The 21,099-nt window shown below is 43.2% G+C and overlaps 1 protein-coding gene across 1 annotated transcript in view; it reads left to right on the top strand.

Moving 5' to 3' along the window:
- Positions 1–21,099, top strand: part of USP43 (ubiquitin specific peptidase 43) — a 182,606-nt gene that overhangs the window by 25,376 nt on the left and 136,131 nt on the right. The gene's annotated exons all lie outside the window — the stretch shown is intronic.

Here is a 21,099-nt window from a genome sequence, read left to right as displayed (position 1 = left end):
CCTTTATGTCACCTGAAGCAAAGACTCAGCTTGGTGTCTCTGCCCCAATAGATAGTAGTCACTGTTGACTTGCTTGGATTCAGATGTCAACATAGCAAAGACTGACATGTTTGTAGGGTGAGGCCAAAACCCAGTATATTGAGATGCCAGTGCCTGCTGCATTTATTCTGTGGCTCTGGGTTCTTTTTTTTTTTATATTCTTTTTATTGAAACACATGCGTTTACAACATTGGAGTTATAGCGATATCATAATACGTAATATCAGTATAGTCGGATGCATACATGAATTCCAAAACGACATCACAGATTTGCAATATAAGGCAATAATAGTATAGACAACGTAGCAGTATAACAGCATAATGCGGACCTTTAGCAAGAGAGGATAGTCTTATGTAGTAGACTGTTGCAGATCTTATCCGTAGCCTTTTTCTATTTAGCCTAGTGCGTCTATCAGAGCAGAGGAGAGGCGGTCTAATATCCTCCCTACCTATCCCATCGAATCACCACTTGCCAGACTAAGTGGTAATATCAATTGCCTGGTCTCCAGCTATAACCTGCGTGACATACCAGGCATGAATTTTACGTCTCACGTCTAAATGTAAAAAGGCAATGTAACTTTCCTACGTATCCATGAACTTAATTACCCGCCTATCTCCATCCAATATTGTCTCTTTCCATTCCATATTAAAAACATGGAAAAGTTTTTCTTTAAAGAGATTCAGTGATGGGGGGTTCACATTGATCCATGTCTGCAAGATTGATTTGCGTACCACTGCACTTACAGTATGGTTAATAATAATTTCTTACACCCTCTAGCCACTCGCTGCCCCTCCGGTAGTATACCAAACAACGGCCAAATATCAGTGAGTGGAATGTAATTTATCAGTTGAACTGATGCATAATTCCATAGGCTCTAGGTCTTTTAAATGGAACATGCAGACGCCACTGTCTTGAAACTCCGCCCACCGCAGAGTTTCCCAGTGACCACCATATAATACAGAGAGCATCACAGTGACCAATATATAATACAGAGAGCATCACAGTGACTACCATATAATACAGAGAGCAGCAACGTCACTACCATATAATACAGAGAGCATCACTTACTGCCACATATCACAGAGCTACAGTGACCACCAAATAATAGAGAAAGCATCAGCAACAGCCATATAACACAGAGAGCTTCAGTGACAGCCAAATAACATAGAATGTGTCAGTGATCACCGTGGAATACAGAGAGCATCAATGACACCATACAGTACAGAATTGTTGTATTTTTTACAATATTCCATCATCAATAATGAACCCTTTTTCAAATACTACTTTAGCTTCACATTCAGTTTAAATATAATTAACCTCTTTATAATCATTACCTCCATAATCCCCATTATTAGTTTTCCCCAACGTCATGAAATAATTCAATTCATGTACAGTACCTCCCTCATTCTCATAAAAAGAAGCTTAATCTTAATAAACCGCAATAAAACATTGACCCCTTACTACCATAAGCTATACCCTCTCTCTATAAACCCTAGCAACTTACCTTGTGAAGATGTCATGTGTTCTTCAATGCAGCCAGCGTTCAAGACATGGTAATGTAAGAGAGGGGGGACCCATGCGCAATCTCTGTGCTGTGATTGCACATGGCTGTGCAGTCTGTTGTTGCACAAATAACTCCTGGAAGGGGATATCCATGACCCCCACCCCTTTTTCAATTTAGAGTGAAGTTTTCATACATACTACCCTAGAGTCGATCGCTGCCTGCCTGGGATCGATTAAGCCATTTTGGGCACAGGGCACTTAACATTGGGGTGCCCCCCCCCCCCCCCCCTCTTGTCAGCACTGCTCCACTCGATGTGCACACATCCCTCCCCTACCTCCATGATTCAGCAGCAGCAGAGGTCCTACCTGCCCTCCTGCAGGGCTGTCGAGAGTCAATAAAGGACCTTGTACTGGAGGGAGCCTGCGTCTCATCTCCACTGTATCTCTCAGCATCATCCCCTCATGTATCTCTCAGCATCATCCCCTCATGTATCTCTCAGCATCATCCCCTCATGTGTCTCTCAGCATCATCCCCTCATGTATCTCTCAGCATCATCCCCTCATGTATCTCTCAGCATCATCCCCTCATGTGTCTCTCAGCCTCATCCTTCCCATGTGTCTCTCAGCCCCCCTTGTGTCTCTTGGCCACACCCCCTGTGTGTCTCAGCCTCATCCCTACCCCGTGTCTCTCAGCCTCATCCCTCCACCGTGTCTCTCAGCCTCATCCCTCCCCTGTGTCTCTCTCAGCCTCATCCCTCCCCTGTGTCTCTCTCAACCTCATTCCTCCCCTGTGTCTCTCTCAGCTTCATCTCTCCCCTGTGTCTCTCAGACTCATCCCTCCCCTGTGTCTCTCTCAACCTCATCCCTCCCCTGTGTCTCTCTCAGCTTCATCCCTGCCCGGTTTCTCTCAGCCTCATCCCTCCCCTGTGTCTCTCGGCCTCACCCCCACTGTGTCTCTCGGCCTCACCCCCACTGTATCTCTCGGCCTCAAACCCCCCACCCCTATCTCTCAGCCTCAAACCCCCCACTTGTGTCTCGGCTTTATCCCCCTGTGTCTCTCAGACTTATCCCCCTGGCTCTTTAAGCATCATTCACCCGGTTGTATTCATGCCCATCATCCTGTGCCTCTCCAACACATCCCCTGTGCTTCCCTAGTTCAGTGCATGTATTGTAGTGTATCCCTGGTCTAATATGAATGTGTGCTCACCTCTCTGCTCCTCAGCCCAGCGGCACTGTGCGCACACTGAGTCTGTCCTCAATCGGAGTCACTGCTCTCTCAGCTGCAGTGCTGCAGCCTCCTGCACTCCTGTCTAGTACTGCCGATTTCTGCAATTCTGCTTCCACTTCTTCCTTCTCTGTACCAGCCACAACAGATTATTGTGTGAGGAAGAGGAAGATGCCTGAGTGGGGTAAGGATGCTGCGTCATATGGGGCCTTTCAGCATTGCTGTCAGCACTTGCCCTGCGCTGCTGCTAAGACTCAGAGCTGCTTCTGGTGGCGGAGGCAGAGTCTGAGCAACTCCAGCCAGGGGACACCCTGAGAGAGGAGGCCGCAGGGGTACTCATCCCCTGCCACCCACCCTTAATCCGGCTCTGCTGCCTGCCCACCTCTAGCTGCACCACAACCTCATTAAGTGTTGGAAAAAGCTGCTGTTGCTTTGTTTAGGTGCTTTGGCAGCAATTGTTTTTGATATTAATCTATTGGTATATTAAAATCCAAAAGAACAGGGTTTTCTGGGACTGCTGTCTCCATAATCTCTTGTTGTGGAGATCACACCTTTTCAGAATGGAGCAGAGTCCAAGTGACAGTGAGATTTCGTCACCAGGTGTATTCAAACACCACTCACGCCATCTTAGGATGCCAACTGAAAAAAATTGATTTATTATTATTACTGTTACTATTATGGATGGTGTAATGGTTAGCATTACTGCATCACAGCACTGAGCATTGATTCCCACCATGACCCTAACTGTGTGGAGTTTGTATATTCTCTCCGTACTTGCGTGGGTTTCCTCCAGGTACTCCGGTTTCCTCCCACAATCCAAAAATATACTGGTAGGTTAATTGGATCCCAACAAAAGAAAATTAACCCTAGTGTGAATGTGTGTGCGTGTACATGTGGTAGGGAATGTAGATTGTACCTTTCATTAGGGCAGGGTATCTAAATACTATCTTTACATTTTATTGACTCTGAAAGCCAGAGTCTGGGGCTTCCAGCCCATTGCACATGCGGAGGCTGATAAGCCAGCTTCGGTATTCATATTTTATAACGGACTGCATTTTCTATCCCAGGCAGAGTTAGTGAAGATAATACCTAAATATGAGGCCCACTTTTTTTTTTTATCCAAAACTGAGCATACACTGTACAATTACCTGCCAGATAATCTGCCAGATCTGGCTGGTTGGAATGAAAATCTGGTAATGGATGAGAGCAAATTACAATCAACCATTTGCTCCCAAACACTGGAAAATGGATAATTGTATAGTGGATTCCCAGTTTATAGTATTTGGTATTGTTGATGTGCTTTTTCTTCCTCCCGCTTAGAAACAACAAGGAAATCAGAAGTTTAAGATAGTTGTGATTAGAACTGGTATTTGTTTGTAAATATCAGTTTTATTACTATGTGCACAAAATAGCCTAATTATGACTGCAGATTAGTACAGATGTAGCCACCTTTATCTTGAGTGGCCGCGGCGGTTGGCCCGTTCGACCATACGCAGCGTACTGTGGCGTAGCGAGGCGCGCCTAGCCACAGAGAGGCTATCTAATCGCACGGAGACAGACATTTGACGTTTGGCGTTACCTTTACGTGTAATACCTGCGATCAGCCACCAGATGTCGCTTTTTACAATCACCACTGCGCATGCGTGTGGTCTCCCGTAAAATACAATACTGACATACATAATAAGGACTACTTTACTAAGGCGTCTCATTACGCTGCATACAGCAAATACTGTACTCATTACGCTGCATTATTTAATACAGTACTGTACAGTATATACAGTACGACACCGACGCAAATACAGTAGTACAGCATACAGTATATGATCCATCTACAATACTTTATGAATACTGTATGTGAGCGTGCAAGTCCCGCAGACAAAACACAGTACTGTAAAACCAGTAGTGTACACTGTCGCAAATGGATGTGTGTTACAAGTTCACTATTGCCTCTCAAGATTAGGAATTTTCTACAGTGTTATCGTCCTAATCCCGTAGCCATTACAGCATAATCAAAACCAACGGATTTATACATTTGTCTGCGGCGAAGTGGTGAAGTGTTTCGCTTCCTATACTCAGAGTCCAGGGTTCGATTCCTTAAGTACTGTACGAATGCATGTTACTGTAGTTTTTTTCAGACACTTTATTATTTTTTTTATTCACATACTGCAAACCAGGGCATACAGTAGCTGCATGAGCGGTTCTATGCGATCGAGTCCGGTGTACCATAATCTGCAGGTTCTATGCAGGTTAAGGTACTATGCTCCGTACACAGTACACATACAATTCTGTAGCTGGGCAGACTGAATAGAAATGGCTACCACCTATGACTCCTTGCCCCACAGAGGCCCTAGGCTACGGAGCAAGTAATAGTCCAGATTGTACAGACTATGGGGCAATGCTGAATGAGCGTCACAATCCCCTAGCTAAAATACACAGTATGCATATTATGGTACACCGGACTCGATGACATACTGTAGCACACTGGCAAAATGGCCGCCGCCCCTGAACCCTTGTGCAGGTTATGGGGCTATGCTGAAGGAGCGTCACAATCCCCTAGCCAAAATACACAGGGGAGGGATAAGCTACTGTAGGATTGCATACAGTATTACGGTACACCGGACTCAATCGCATAGCACACTGTCAAAACGACCACTACCCATGAACCCCCACCTCCTGAACCCCCACCTCGTGGCAGGCAGCAGTTGGGTATGGAATGAGAAATGGCATAAGCTGTGCAGGCTACGGGGCGATGCTGAAGGAGCGTCACAATCCCCTAGCCAAAATACACAGAGATACTGTAAGCGAGGTCTATGCACATTACAGTACTGTACAGTACGTTACACCGGGCTCGGTCGCATAGCAAACTGACAAAACACAAGTTTTACAGTACATACAGTAAAGCAGGCCAAAGCTGCAGGAGAGTTTCTACTGTAAAGGTTCTATGCACCGTACGGTAATGTACACATACCTGTACAATTCTATAGCAGGGCAGACTCAATTGAAATGGCTACCGCCTGTGACTCCTACAGTAGCTCCTAGGAGGCACTCAGCTATGGAGCAAATAACAGCACAGATTTTGCAGGCTACGGGGCAATGCTGAAGGAGCGTCACAATCCCCTAGCTACAATACACAGGGGTGATAGAGATAATCGAGTGGCTGGAGGGGGGTCCCCTTGATTTAAGGGGCCCCCACTCCTCCAGGGTACTCCGGCCAGGTGTGACTAGTTGGGTATTTAATTCCATGGCCGCAGGGACCTGTATAAAAGTCTCCCCCGGCTGTGCATTATCTGTCCAGCTAGTGGAGCCCAGTGCTGATTCAAAAAATATGGGGAACCCCTACGCTTTTTTTGTCCCCCTTATTTTTTGCACCAGGACCAGGCGCAGAGCCCGGTGCTGGTTCTAAAAAGATGGGGGATCCCGTGTCCATTTTTTCCGTATTCCTTCCGGAATTCGACTGCAATTGCATATACAGTACTGTACCCCTTAATGTCACTGCTTACAGTATACAGTATTTAGACATGAGCTTGTGTACAGTATCTGTCATGAGGTGCTTTTTTCACTGACACTATAACTTTTTTCTATTGTGATATACTGTACTGTACAGAGGCGGCAAACTAGCCAAACGGGAATAATCAGCTTCTGCAGAATAAAATGAGATGCTACAGTACATGCCTATATTCTGTGAGTGACTGCGGCTCTATGAAATTAAATCAGAAAATTTAAATATGAAATGCATTACTAATGTGTGGCATTACTGTACTGTATGTGTATAAGGTGTACTACAATATTTTCTGGTGTAACATAAGGAAAGGGCACTACTGCATGGTCTAATGCAGTGGTTCTCAAACTTGGTCCTCAGGACCCCACACAGTGCATGTTTTGCAGGTAAACCAGCAAGTGCACAGATGTATTCATTACTAACTGACACATTTTAGAAGGTCCATACAGTAGGTGGAGCTAATTTTTTCACTTGTGATTCTGTGAGACCTGCAAAACCTGCACTGTGTGGGGTCCTGAGGACTGAGTTTGAGAACCTGTGGTCTAATGTAAATAAAGATGAATGTGGTGGGGTGTAATGTGAATAAGGGGCATTACTGTTAGGAGTAATGTGGTACTATGATATGATGTCATGAGAATAAGAGACACCACTGCATGATATAATGTGAATAAAGTTGCAGTACTGTGTTGTGTCATTTCATCTTCGGGTATTATTGTGTTACCATGCCCCTTCCCAGCAAGAACATACTGTACACTGTTTTGGGCTGGCACTAAATGTGCACATTGTTCTTATTTAGATTATAGGGGGTAGGAGCGCCAAAATGGGTGATGGTGCTGGGAAAGGGGTGCAGGGTTAGAGGCGGAACTACGTAGCATCTGTGCAAGAGGGCATCAGCCAAAATCTAGCCTAGGGCATCATGTTGGTCAGGTTTGGCTCTGATAATACTGTATACTGTACTCTTACTGTACTTTGCATTCAATACAGATACTGTTTGCACACAGGTTTTACATGAATCATTGGCAATGCTGCAGGAGTGTCTCATTAGGCAATCTAAAATATACCACGACTATGGGTGGGGATACAGTAGGGAAGTTCTGTCACCATAAGCTGTCTGCTGTGTATAGCATATTTCCATCTGAGATGCATTTGTGTGTTTGTAATAAGAAAAAAACATTTTACTGTACATTTAGTGGATACAGTATTTCTCCCCCATAATGACGTATCATACTGTACAGGTACCCTCATGTACTGTACCGTACCATACTGTAAAATTGAATATTTATTGGAAAAACATCAATATTAATGTAAAAATAAAGTATTACAACATCCGATTCCATGTACTGCACTGATCAAAATGTACAGTACTCTTATTCAGGACTTATAAAACTGAAAATAACTGTTCATACAGTACACATCAATAACATTACTACTGTATAATATTCTACATTAGTTTATGCAATAATCAGACAAAGGCAATTTTATCATTTTTTTTAATAATGCACCAATTTAAAATTTTAAACAGAAAATACAGAACTACATATTTGTGGCTTGACCATTTCTTTCAACTACAACAGGTAATACTTTATACAGGTGATTTATATAATTATTACAATGTTCAGGTGTGAGTACTTCTAGCCAAAATTTCTTTATCCCATCCACCAGTTGCTGTTTTGTTGTTGGCTTGGCAACACTCCTAACGTACCTCTTCAATTGAGCCCACACTAATTCGATTGGGTTCATGTCTGGTGATCTAATTAAAAAAAAAAAAAAAGCGTATAGAAAAAATTAATTACAGTACATTACAGTAAATAGAGAAAATTAAACATACAATATTGTACTGTTTATTAAACAAAATTTTTTTTTACAGTACTAGAGTGCTATCCAAAATTTTACTTGTACACTGTTGAAAGAATACTCACTCTGGTGGTGTGCGTTCCCAATTCATACCTTTCTCTTCCATAAATTTGGCTGAGGCGGAGTGTTTAGGATCATTGTCTTGGAATATCCTATGGTGAGTTGGGTAATATTTATTCACAAATGGCACCATACATTTCTCTACTATTGTTTCTTGGAAATATTTCTTATCCATGATTCCTACAGAAATCAAAAAATGTTGTTCATTAATAAGCAACTCCTTTTATTGTGCAGTTACACGTACTCTACAGTACAACATGTATTTTTACAGAACACAGGCACAGAATAAAGTATAGTACTGTACTGTACCTTCGAAAAATAATAGGGGACCAGCTCCTAATCGTGATATGCCTCCCCATACATGGATTTTCAATGGATGCTTTGGGCGTGGTTTTAAAGAGATATGGTTACGTTTCCTGAATGACATTCTGGAGAACCGCTCAAGGGCAACAGACGATTCATCTGTGAAAATGACATCATCAAATGTTTCACCACTCTCAATCCATCGCCGTGCCTGTTCCACTCTCTTTTCTTTATTCACATCTCTTATCATTGGAGATATCCTGTGAAGAGCCAAAAATAATGAAATCAGATACAGTTATGAAATTACAGATTTACAGATTACTGTATATACAGTAGACTGTATGTGCAGTATACTGTATTATATACCTACTGTATACATTAAACTGTACATACAGTACATTAAGTTACATACAGAGTAATATATATATACATACTGTACATACACACAAACACACACACACAGTATACAGTATGTAATCATCACAATAAGCCGGCAATGCTTCATTGCTGTCTCTGAGTGCCTATACAGTAGGTATCTCTTTTGGGATAGAATACTGTATATACAGTATATACACACACACATACTGTATATAGTATAAAGTACACACTCTGTATAATGATTTATGGCATTATTATATCACGTATCAAGGGATTATTAACAGTGCATTTACTGTATGGTTTATACTGCTTTCAGTATTTTACCTTGTTGCGCCAAAGGTCCATCCCATTTTCCGTCGCATCCTTCTGATGCTGGTGGCCGATATGTCCAGGTCATACTTGGAATGGAGAATTCGTTTTATTTGCAGAGCAGTACGCTCATCATCCTCACGAGTTAGTTCCTCCACAATTTGTTGCACTCTCCTACAGTACAATACAGTATGAAAAATATGAATTCATGAACAGCACAATCACAGTTACAATTGATGAAGTTTTAATTTTATTTCAAAAAAATTGTTTATGGTATAAAGCAAGTCATTTAAACATTACAGTAGTGTACAGTACGTACCATGTGCATTTTGTAGGAAATACAAATCTGGGCGTTGTTCTCTCGAATGCATGATAGCGCACCGTTTCTAAAGTGACTATAATGCCACTTTCCTTGAGCCATGCATGGATCTCTTTGATGGTTTTATTTTCTTTTTTCATGTTGGCGATTATCTTGCTCATCGTTTTGTTGATAGTTACTGGCATGTTGTCCAACTATAATTCCTGTATGGAGAGAAAACATTTGTGAATACTGTAGTCTAAAATTTACACATCTGAAAATGCATAAGAGTTTTATGATAGAAGTTAATACTGTACATGTTTACTATCCAGTACCTGATGTTCAAATTTAAGTATTGTATACTGTACAGTACTGAAAATACAACTTCAGTGTTATGGACTGCAATTAGTTTCCTGTATGAAACAGATACAGTACAGTAAATAACCCTCCTTGGAAGTGCATGGGCCCTGTGAGACTTACAGTAGTGTACAGCATAAGGGTCGACTGACATGATGTACAAGCATTACATACAGTACATGTCAGTACTGTATGTAAATTCTTCAATTATTGCCTAACAACAATGCTGCTTACTGTATATTAAATACTGTAGGCCTAGAAATGTGCATCTCAATATAGTAGTTAAAAACACAGGGGCCTATGTGGATAAGCGAGTTCTATGCACACAAAAAATGGCCACCGACCGTGAACCCCCAGCACGTGGCAGCGCTCGGATATGTAGTGAGATACAGTATGGCATACATTTCACAGTTCAGGGGGCAATGCTGAAGGAGCGTCACAATCCCCTAGCTCAATTACATTGGGATAAGCGAGGTCTACTGTATGCACATTACGGTATACCGAGCTGGATCGCTTAGCAACCTGACAAAATGGCCGCCGACCGTGAACTCCCAGCACGTGGCAGCGCTCGGATATGTAGTGAGATACAATATGGCATACATTTCACAGTTCAGGGGGCAATGCTGAAGGAGCGTCACAATCCCCTAGCTCAATTACATTGGGATAAGCGAGGTCTATGCACATTACGGTATACCGAGCTGGATCGCTTAGCAACCTGACAACATGGCCGCCGACCGTGAACTCCCAGCACGTGGCAGCGCTCGGATATGTAGTGAGATACAATATGGCATACATTTCACAGTTCAGGGGGCAATGCTGAAGGAGCGTCACAATCCCCTAGCTCAATTACATTGGGATAAGCGAGGTCTACTGTATGCACATTACGGTATACCGAGCTGGATCGCTTAGCAACCTGACAAAATGGCCGCCGACCGTGAACTCCCAGCACGTGGCAGCGCTCGGATATGTAGTGAGATACAATATGGCATACATTTCACAGTTCAGGGGGCAATGCTGAAGGAGCGTCACAATCCCCTAGCTCAATTACATTGGGATAAGCGAGGTCTATGCACATTACGGTATACCGAGCTGGATCGCTTAGCAACCTGACAACATGGCCGCCGACCGTGAACTCCCAGCACGTGGCAGCGCTCGGATATGTAGTGAGAGATGGTATACATTTTAAAATACACCGGGATAAGTTGTACAGGCCATGGAGCAATGCACAGGGACATTCATCATTTACGTACAGTACAGTACTGTATATAAATAATTGTAAACCGTAAATGAAAGAATTACCGGTCAAATACTGTATGACGAAACTGTGTCAATGAGCTGGAACAGTATGGCCTGTGAAGAAGTTTTCGAAGGCAGAAACGGAGAGCAAATTATCAGGAGATTTCTGAAAGGTCGGAGAAGATCCACACAGCAAGTCTGCCTACGAGGAAACAGCTTTGCAAAGTGGGTAGCGGGGCGGTGACTGAGACGCTCTTTTATTCACATTCACACAAAAGGAATTCTTACCGCTGTGATTGGTGCCAATATAGGCGCATTCATCCTTACACCAATCACAGAGCATACTGTACAGGTACTTTTGAATGTGAATAAAAGAGCATCTCAGTCACCGCCCGCTACCCACTTTGCAAATTTGTTTCCTCGTAGGCAGACTTGCTGTGTGGATCTTCTCCGACCTTTCAGAAATCTCCTGATAATTTGCTCTCCGTTTCTGCCTTCGAAAACTTCTTCACAGGCCATACTGTTCCAGCTCATTGACACAGTTTCGTCATACAGTATTTGACCGGTAATTCTTTCATTTACGGTTTACAATTATTTATATACAGTACTGTACGTAAATGATGAATGTCCCTGTGCATTGCTCCATGGCCTGTACAACTTATCCCGGTGTATTTTAAAATGTATACCATCTCTCACTACATATCCGAGCGCTGCCACGTGCTGGGAGTTCACGGTCGGCGGCCATTTTGTCAGGTTGCTAAGCGATCCAGCTCGGTATACCGTAATGTGCATAGACCTCGCTTATCCCAATGTAATTGAGCTAGGGGATTGTGACGCTCCTTCAGCATTGCCCCCTGAACTGTGACATTTCATGACCGCTTCAGAAAAAAGAGGGTTACAGTACTGTAGGTGGTGTTGTAGGGAGTACTATCCATAATAGTGGACTGTACTCAGAGCCAGCCATAAATAATATGATTCCCTAGTCAAGTTTTTGGATGCTGCCCCCTTGCACAGATGCTATTTCCGCCTCTGAGCCTGTACCCCTTTCCCAGCACCATCACCCCTCAACCATAGCAGTCCTCATTTTGGTGCTCCTCCAACTTACTGTACTGTATGTTTAAAATAGCAACAGTGTGCACATTCGGTGTGCATCCCAAAACGGTGCATGTTCTTGCTGGGAAGGGGCAAGGCCACACAGTAATTCCCCAATCTGAAATGACGCCACACAGTACTGCAACTTTATTCACAACATATCATGCAATAGTGTCTCTTTTTCTCGTTACATCATATGATAGTACCACATTACTCCTCAAAGTATTCCCACTTATTCACATTGCATCACATCATATTGCTCTTTGTTCACATTAGACCACACAGTAGTGCCCTTGCTACAGTATATGTTACACAACAAAGTACTGTATACACATAATGCTGCACATTAGTAATGCATTTTGTATGCACAGAATATACTGTAGGCATGCTGCATATCATATTAATCAGCAGAAGCTGCTTGTGCCCCTGGGCATTTGGCAAGTATGCCTATGCCTAGGGCAGGCTCAGACTGGAGATCAGTACGTAATCCCGCTGGACGGGATCCCGGCAGTCAAAATACAGACGCCGGAATCCCGACCACACAATCCCGACATGGGCGGCGAGCGGAAAGCAGCCCCTTGCATGCTTGCTTCGCTCGCCACGCGGTGGGCACGGTGCCTCGCTACGCTCTACACACTATTATATCAGTAGTCAGGAAACGCAGCATGCATTTGTGGAGTGAAGAGGGTGAAAAAGGAGAGAAAGTACAGTTTGTACTGTAAGGTTATGTCAGAGGGTGTGAAGATGATCAGCTCAGTGTTATACATGTTACAGTAAGTTAGAATACAGTACAGTGCATTATGTATTTCTATTTTATTACCAGGTGTCTCCTCCACTGGTTGGCGACGGACTGTAAAAAGATAAAATACAGTACAGTTAGTCATATCAGTTTGACTTAAAATAATGTTGGAGAAAAAAAAATACTGTAATTACAGTACCAACTATTGCTACTGTACAGTATATTTACCAAAAATGTATTCTGGCTCGTCGTCTGTGGGTAAAAGAGAAGAATATTATAAGATACAGTATACAGTAAAAAGTATAGTAATAGTACACTAGTGTCCAGGCCCAGTGTCAGGTGGGTAAAAAAAGGTATGCTTGTGACAGGCATGGTGATTCCAAGGGACCCCACCGAGACCATCAGAAAATTTGTGAGTGACCCGTATGCCGGTGATTATGACTAGAATAAGGTACTGTAGCAACTCTTTTTTCTTTTGAATTATGTATACTGTACAGTACTGTATGTGCATATTGTACAGTACACTTAAAATATTTAGCAGTTACTGTAGTGGTAATTTTTGGGATGACAGTATTAGCATACTGTAAGCATCCAACTGAGGCCCCCAAACAGATGCCGCCACTAGGTACAGTACGTGCCTCTCGTGCCTAATGGGAAATTCATCACTGACAGTATCTAGAGAGATGAATGGAGAGACAGTGACAAGGGGTGAGAGAGAGAGAGAGAGAGAGAGAAATTGAGTAAGATGGGTGTTTTTTTTAGAACAGGATGTTGTCCATACAGTAGCAACCAATCAAATATTACCTACTGTACTGTATTATCGTCTGTAAGTGTAACTAGATACTGTAAATGTTAATGTGGGATGTGATCGGTTGCTACTGTATGGGCAATATCACCAGTTCAAACAAAAACAATTTTCATCCGATTTCTACGCATTTGCCAGAAAAATCTGATGAAAAGTGCTACTCTGATGGCATCAGATCAATGTCAGTAATAATTCTTACCACTAAATGCAGCAGCATCATCATCATCCTCCTCCTCCTCCATGGCCTGTTCCAGTGTAGGGCCTGTGAAAAAAAACATTAATGTGAAAAAAAAAAAGGTTCATTCCAGGAAATACACATACCCTCCAACATGACCCGCCCCACTAGGTACAAAATGCTCTGGTTCTGGACTTCCCTCTTAATTTATTATTGCCATCACCTGTGAAGAAACAGCTTTCTTATCATATAACTAGTTCAACACAGGTGATGGAAATCATAAATTAAGAGGGAAGTCTAGAAACAGAGCAGTGCGGCGGGTCATGTTGGAGGGTCTGCATACAGAAACATAGAATTTGATGACAAATACTGTAAGAACCACTTTGCCCATCTAATCTGCCTCTTTTTTTTAACCTTTTTTTTACATCAAACCTTATAACAATTTTCCCCAAACATCACATGATGCAAAGATAAATAAATAAAAAAAGAGAGTAGATTTCGCACACAGAGACGAGAATGTCGAGGCCAGAATCAGGGGGTAGTGGAGGAGGGTTAGGATACCGTACCTCACCCTGTTGGGGTTGCTGCAATCAGGATGCCACTGTCGGTCACCTGACCGCTAGAATCCTGACTGCTGGTCACGCAAACCCAACCCATTGGTTTAACACAATGTACAGTACAGTACAATACTGCAGTTTACTTACCAAGTTGGGGAGAGGGTTGTTGGGGAGAGGGTTTTTCATCCTCATCCTCACTGTCAATAATTACTGAGTTGAAAATAAAAAAATATTATAAACAAAATACAGTAGAGTACAGTTACTACAAAATTGCACAGTAGTACAGTGCTACAGGAGGCAGAGATATATTCATAATACAGTAGGAGCAGAATGACTGTCCAGCGGTAGGGGACATACAGTACTGTATTTAAAAGACCTGCTGTCTGGATCCCGGCATTCAGAATGCAGAGTGTGGATTCAGAGTATGATTGGAGGGTTAGGCTAGTGGAGGGTGGGTCGGATGCACAATTTTGGGCACCATAATACAAAATGGATATCGTGGAACTACAAAAGGTTTAGAGGCGGGCGACCAAAGTGATGAAGTGGATTGAGAAGATGGAATACAAGGAAAGGCAGGCTAGGCATGTTTACATTGGAAAAGAGGAGATTAAGAGGGGACATGATTAACCTTTACAAATATACTGTATACAGTAAGGGGACAATACACAGGAACGGTTTTTGATAAGATGGACACAGAGGACACGTGCACAGTAACTCTTGTTGAAGTAGAGGCGATTTCGCACAGAGGCGAAAAGGGGTCTTCACAGTGAGGGAAATACTGTACAGTACATGTTTGGAATTCCCTGCCTGAAAAGTAATAAAAGTGGACTTGGTCAATACTTTTAAGAATGGGCTTGAGAAAATCCTACTGTACTTACTATAATCTGGCTCCTCTTCCCCCGAATCAATGGGAATGAGCTCCTCCTCTGTATCAATTACGAGGCGGTCTGTGTGTAAAAGATGACAAGTATTGTAAAATACAAAAATTACAGTAATACTGTAGGAAACTAGTGTGTCTGTAACAAAAAGTAATTATTACCACTTCCGGAGCTCTCGGATGCAGCAGCAGGTGGTGGTGGTGGTGGTGTTGGTACTGTGGGAAAAAAAATAACAGTACTGTAAGTGAAGCTGTCAATTTGAAACATGTACTGTACAGTATCCAGGACACATGTACAGTAGTGTAACGATGACAGTCACACCAGAATTCTCGTTACACAATACCTGGCAGCGCAGCAGGTGGTGGTGGTGGTGGTGGTGGTGGTGGTGGTACTGTGGGAATAAAAATAACAGTACTGTAAGTGAAGCTGTCAATTTGAAACATGTACTGCACAGTATCCAGGACACATGTACAGTAGTGTAACAACGATGACAGTAGCACCAGAATTCTCATTACACAATACCTGGCAGCGCAGCAGGTGGTGGTGGTGGTGGTACTGTGGGAAAAAAAATAACAGTACTGTAAGTGAAGCTGTCAATTTGAAACATGTACTGCACAGTATCCAGGACACATGTACAGTAGTGTAACAACGATGACAGTAGCACCAGAATTCTCGTTACACAATACCTGGCAGCGCAGCAGGTGGTGGTGGTGGTGGTGGTACTGTGGGAAAAAAAATAACAGTACTGTAAGTGAAGCTGTCAATTTGAAACATGTACTGTACAGTATCCAGGACACATGTACAGTAGTGTAACGATGACAGTCACACCAGAATTCTCGTTACACAATACCTGGCAGCGCAGCAGGTGGTGGTGGTGGTGGTGGTGGTGGTACTGTGGGAAAAAAAATAACAGTACTGTAAGTGAAGCTGTCAATTTGAAACATGTACTGCACAGTATCCAGGACACATGTACAGTAGTGTAACAACGATGACAGTAGCACCAGAATTCTCGTTACACAATACCTGGCAGCGCAGCAGGTGGTGGTGGTGGTGGTACTGTGGGAAAAAAAATAACAGTACTGTAAGTGAAGCTGTCAATTTGAAACATGTACTGCACAGTATCCAGGACACATGTACAGTAGTGTAACAACGATGACAGTAGCACCAGAATTCTCGTTACACAATACCTGGCAGCGCAGCAGGTGGTGGTGGTGGTGGTGGTACTGTGGGAAAAAAAATAACAGTACTGTAAGTGAAGCTGTCAATTTGAAACATGTACTGTACAGTATCCAGGACACATGTACAGTAGTGTAACGATGACAGTCACACCAGAATTCTCGTTACACAATACCTGGCAGCGCAGCAGGTGGTGGTGGTGGTGGTGGTGGTGGTGGTGGTACTGTGGGAAAAAAAATAACAGTACTGTAAGTGAAGCTGTCAATTTGAAACATGTACTGCACAGTATCCAGGACACATGTACAGTAGTGTAACAACGATGACAGTAGCACCAGAATTCTCGTTACACAATACCTGGCAGCGCAGCAGGTGGTGGTGGTGGTGGTACTGTGGGAAAAAAAATAACAGTACTGTAAGTGAAGCTGTCAATTTGAAACATGTACTGCACAGTATCCAGGACCAAAAAGGGGTCCGGCCAATAAACAATCTGCATCAGAGAAGCAAGATACAGTATGCTTAAAGTATACAGTACTATATACTAGATCGCCAACAAACGTAAATTAACAAACAACTATCACTGGAATTTACCATCCTCATCCCGTAGCGAAGCACGGGTATTCAGCTATCTACAATGTTATTTATACTTTGTGTTTAATATTTACATTTAGTTTTGTAAACAGACATTCTTAACATTAACGGATTGCAGCGAGTTATCTGTGATGGTCAGGACAGGGGGTTGGGACTATAGAAATCACTATGTACTGTACACTACTGTATTTGACAATACTTACCAGCTTGGCGGCGCCTGTCCCGCCTCCTGTGACGTCGTGCTACCAGCCCTGTAAAAATATATATACAGTATAATGGCAGCATACTGTACAGCCAATGAAATTCAACATTGACAGCATCTTTATGACATCACAATAAATGGAATTGTTCATTCTAGTACCCTGCACCTAATCACTCAGGAGGGCATAGTGTACTGTACTGTCTTCAAAACTTAAGGGGCACATTTCTAAATGTGACATACAGTACACTTACAGTATCGCTACAGTACAATAGGTCCAGGGTATTAGACAGAACACTACCTTTATAGACATTGTAACACACATAAGCATTGCCCTTATAAACATTATGACACACATCAGCATGCAGCCCTCCCACCCTTAACCATCTCAGTACTGTTCATTACTGTACATACATTACAAATTGATTTCATGACAGATGATGCAGTACTCACCTGAATTCATCTTATTCACGTCATGTCACAGTAGTGCAGTTTATTCACGTCACATTACTGTCCTTGATTCCCGTTGTGTCACACAGTAGAGCACCGTATTCACGTCACAGTACTGTCCTTGATTCACGTTGTGTCACACAGTAGAGCACCTTATTCACGTCACAGTACTGTCCTTGATTCACGTTGTGTCACACAGTAGAGCACCGTATTCACGTCACAGTACTGTCCTTGATTCACGTTGTGTCACACAGTAGAGCACCTTATTCACGTTACTGTACGTCACAGTAGTGCAGTAGTATATCCACATTACGTCACAAAGTAGAGATCTGCCAGTCATGAACCTTATGCAAGAGTAATGCACGTCAGAACACATTAGGCCACTGTAACATCCCTTAGAATAATTTCTGCCAAAGTAACATCCCTTAGAACACTGTACTATCTGAAACACAAATTTCGGCACACTGCAATTAAACCACACAATGCACTGCACGACTGCGTGATATGACAAACTGCACATTTCCCTGCAAAATATGATACAATGTACACTACACAAAAAACTGCAATTACCACATGTGTATACAGTACACTGCACGACAGTGCTGGCCCTAGCCAGGTACAGATACAGCCGCAGTCACGCAAAATATAGGCATGCCGCATATCATTTTAATCAGCAGAAGCTGCTGGTGCCCCTAAGCATAGCAAATGCCCTAGGCATTTGCCTACTGTAGTTTGCCTATGCCTAAGGCCGGCTCTGCTGCACGATGTGATTCACTATGTATTACAATCACTGCACAATACCATATTCTGAATGTACACTGCATGACACGCTGCAATTACGCAGCACGATACACTGTGATACATTGCATATACTGTACACTGCATGATACTGTACACTGCACAATCGTAGACCACCTGGATTGTAAAGAACTACTGTATATACACAAGTTTAAAAAAATAACAATTGTTTTTGTAAAACGCATGTCGATCTTTTTCCATGTCAACTTAACGACCATGTCAACCTACAGTAACTGGTGTCAACCAATTTCAAAAGCCGCACCATCTAGGTCGACGCAAAAAAACAAATTGACCTTTTGACCCGGGTTAATGTTTGGTCCTTGTTTAACCATTTGTTTACCACAAATACTGTACAGTGCTGTATAGACCGGATACCTGCTGCTACAGCAGCCCCTGCTATAATGTACTGTACCTGTAACTACAGTAACTTAAAGTACAGTTATCTACAGTAATGTACTGTACTTACAATCCCTTATGGCCTGCAGGCGTCGTGGGGTCCGCCTCACGAGGTCACTCCACCTCCTCTGGAGAGACCTCACCGTTCTCCTCCTGTTATACTTCCGGAGGATGTCCCTGCTGGCCCTCCGGTATGCCCTCACTTTCTCCTCGTTGCTGGCGAGAGTTCTGTCCCGCCAGCGAACGAGGAGACGCAGCTCACCAAGAGCATAGGGACGGTCCCGTGCAGCAGCCATAACCGTCCTTATGCTCAATGAGCGTCTCAGACGTCGTGCGCCTCAGACGTCGTGCGTCTCAGACGTCATGCGGTCCAGGCATTCAACGTACAGTACTGTAGTTACTGTACTTTGTGACAGTTTCCCTTAGTTTTAAATATGCCCTTTCTTTGACCACAGTATTTTCCACTGTCTTGCCCTACGCCCTTCCCTCCTGGGAGCCTTCACAGGTCTTATGCAATACACAAATACCGAAGATGCACAGTCCGTCAGAATACACTCATTTCATTCCCGCTGTTTAGGTGCATTTAGCGTAAAGAATCGCTCCTGCAGATGTACTTTGATTTATGTGAAACCTGTGTGCATCCTTCCATTGACTGTCTTACAATGTAAATAAAATAATACAGTGCATTATTACAGAAAAAAAAAAAAAAAAGAAAGAAAGCACATCAGGTCTCGAACCCTGGACTCCCAGCGAGGGAGGTGGGAGCCTTCACCCCTAGCCCACGACGCCTCATGAGAGATTTCCAATTTCATGTGTGAAAGTACTGCAAACAGCGCCCGGCCCCCGCCCCATTGCTGTTGGTTTATGCCTTAGAGGACTCGGACGCTCGCATTTGTAAAGCACGGTGTTTTCCTCCGCCTCCTGCTAGCCTGTTGCCCTTCCCCCATGGGAGCCTGCACAGATCATGCAGTAGACAGGGAGGGAATGCAGGTCATGTGCAATACACAAACGCCCACTGTAGTACTATTTTGCTCACTTACAGTACCGTACTGTAGGTTGCATTTAGCGTAAAGAATCGCTCCTGCAGATGTACTTTGATTTATGTGAAACCTGTGTGCATCCTTCCATTGGATGTACTGTATTGGAGAGAATTTTTTTTTTTTTAAAGTGAATGTCACGGGAACACATTAAAAATAAGGTTGGCACTTCCTTCCCATTGGTGTTGGTTTACAGTATGCCGTAGTGTACTCGGACGCTCATGTAATTGCATTTCAAAGGCACAGTATTTTCCATCGTCTCCCCCCTACCCCCATCGCCCTTCCCCCCTGGGGGCCTGCACAGGGAGGAAATTCAGGTCCTGTGCAATACACAAACGCTGAAGATCTACAGTACTGTTTTGCTCAGTTGGTAGCGTCAGAATACACTCATTTCATTCCCGCTGTTTAGGTGCATTTAGCGTAAAGAATCGCTCCTGCAGATGTACTTTGATTTATGTGAAACCTGTGTGCATCCTTCCATTGACTGTCTTACAATGTAAATAAAATAATACAGTGCATTATTACAGAAAAAAAAAAAAAAAAGAAAGAAAGCACATCAGGTCTCGAACCCTGGACTCCCAGCGAGGGAGGTGGGAGCCTTCACCCCTAGCCCACGACGCCTCATGAGAGATTTCCAATTTCATGTGTGAAAGTACTGCAAACAGCGCCCGGCCCCCGCCCCATTGCTGTTGGTTTATGCCTTAGAGGACTCGGACGCTCGCATTTGTAAAGCACGGTGTTTTCCTCCGCCTCCTGCTAGCCTGTTGCCCTTCCCCCATGGGAGCCTGCACAGATCATGCAGTAGACAGGGAGGGAATGCAGGTCATGTGCAATACACAAACGCCCACTGTAGTACTATTTTGCTCACTTACAGTACCGTACTGTAGGTTGCATTTAGCGTAAAGAATCGCTCCTGCAGATGTACTTTGATTTATGTGAAACCTGTGTGCATCCTTCCATTGGATGTACTGTATTGGAGAGAATTTTTTTTTTTTTAAAGTGAATGTCACGGGAACACATTAAAAATAAGGTTGGCACTTCCTTCCCATTGGTGTTGGTTTACAGTATGCCGTAGTGTACTCGGACGCTCATGTACTGTAATTGCATTTCAAAGGCACAGTATTTTCCATCGTCTCCCCCCTACCCCC

This window comes from Pseudophryne corroboree, chromosome 3, assembly GCF_028390025.1.
Source record: "Pseudophryne corroboree isolate aPseCor3 chromosome 3, aPseCor3.hap2, whole genome shotgun sequence".
Classification (NCBI taxonomy): domain Eukaryota; kingdom Metazoa; phylum Chordata; class Amphibia; order Anura; family Myobatrachidae; genus Pseudophryne; species Pseudophryne corroboree.
The sequence above is the reverse complement of the archived record's forward strand: the minus strand, read 5'-3'. Positions and strand labels throughout refer to the sequence as shown.